This window comes from Amphiura filiformis, chromosome 12 (assembly GCF_039555335.1).
Source record: "Amphiura filiformis chromosome 12, Afil_fr2py, whole genome shotgun sequence".
Lineage (NCBI taxonomy): Eukaryota > Metazoa > Echinodermata > Ophiuroidea > Amphilepidida > Amphiuridae > Amphiura > Amphiura filiformis.
The window spans coordinates 36,809-38,027 of record NC_092639.1 but is presented as its reverse complement, the minus strand read 5'-3'; positions in this window follow the sequence as shown (position 1 = coordinate 38,027).

Sequence of the window (1,219 nt, the reverse complement as noted above, 5' to 3'; positions counted from 1 at the left end):
AATACAACAACTCAATAAGATCACAGACTTACAAATTAGAATTGGTGACTCTGCTATTTCTCCTGTGAAACAAGTTCGCAATCTAGGCGTGATCTTGGATGCTCAAATGACCCTTACTTCGCACATATCTTCTGTTACCAAATCTGCTTCATATCATATTAGAAATTTGGGTAAAATTCGCAAATTTCTTACTGAACAAGCTACTGAGCAATTAGTCCATGCATTTATCACCTCTCGTTTGGACATTGGTAATTCTTTACTTCTTGGACTTCCAAATGAACAAATTCATCGTTTACAGTTGATTCAAAATACAGCTGCTCATCTTGTCACACGCACCAAACCATCCAGTCACATAACCCCAATTTTATCTGATTTACATTGGCTGCCAGTTCATTTGAGACTCCAGTATAAGCTCCTTCTTCTCACATATCGCGCTGTTCATGGATCTGCACCATCATACATCACTGAACTTATTCATCCATACAATCCACCACGCACAGGCTTGCGCTCTGCTAACAAAAATCTTCTTGTTGAACAAAAAACATCCCGGTCATGGGGGGGACAGATCATTTGCTGTGGCAGCTTTTCATCTGTGGAACTCTCTACCTCATCATATCCGTACTTGAATCATTTAAATCATGTCTAAAAACTCATCTTATGAATATTGCTTATGATTAAGTTCTTGTTTATCTGTATCTTGTTTTCATAATATTTTGTTGTTGTTTGGTTTCATTGCTATTTTTGCTTGAGCTCTTTGTTGCGCCATGAGTGCTTTTTGCAGATTTGTGCGCGATAGAAATGTTCATTATTATTATTATTATTATTAATATATGTCATGCCATATATGCCATATAATATATGCCATATAATATATGGCATATAATATATGCCATATAATATATGCCATATAATATATGCCATATAATATATGCCATGCCATATATGCCATATAATATATGGTATGCCATATATGCGATATAATATGGCATGCCATATATGCCATATAATATATGGCATGCCATATATGCTATATAATATATGGCATGCCATATGTTATATAATTTATGGCATGCCATATAATATATGGCATGCCATATATGCCATATAAACTGTAACAGCTAGAAACCTTAGATCTATTGAGATTCAGGATCTCCAGGAGGACATTATGAACTCTGATTTGGCAGACTCTCCCACTTCCAATGTTTGCAACATGGCTGCA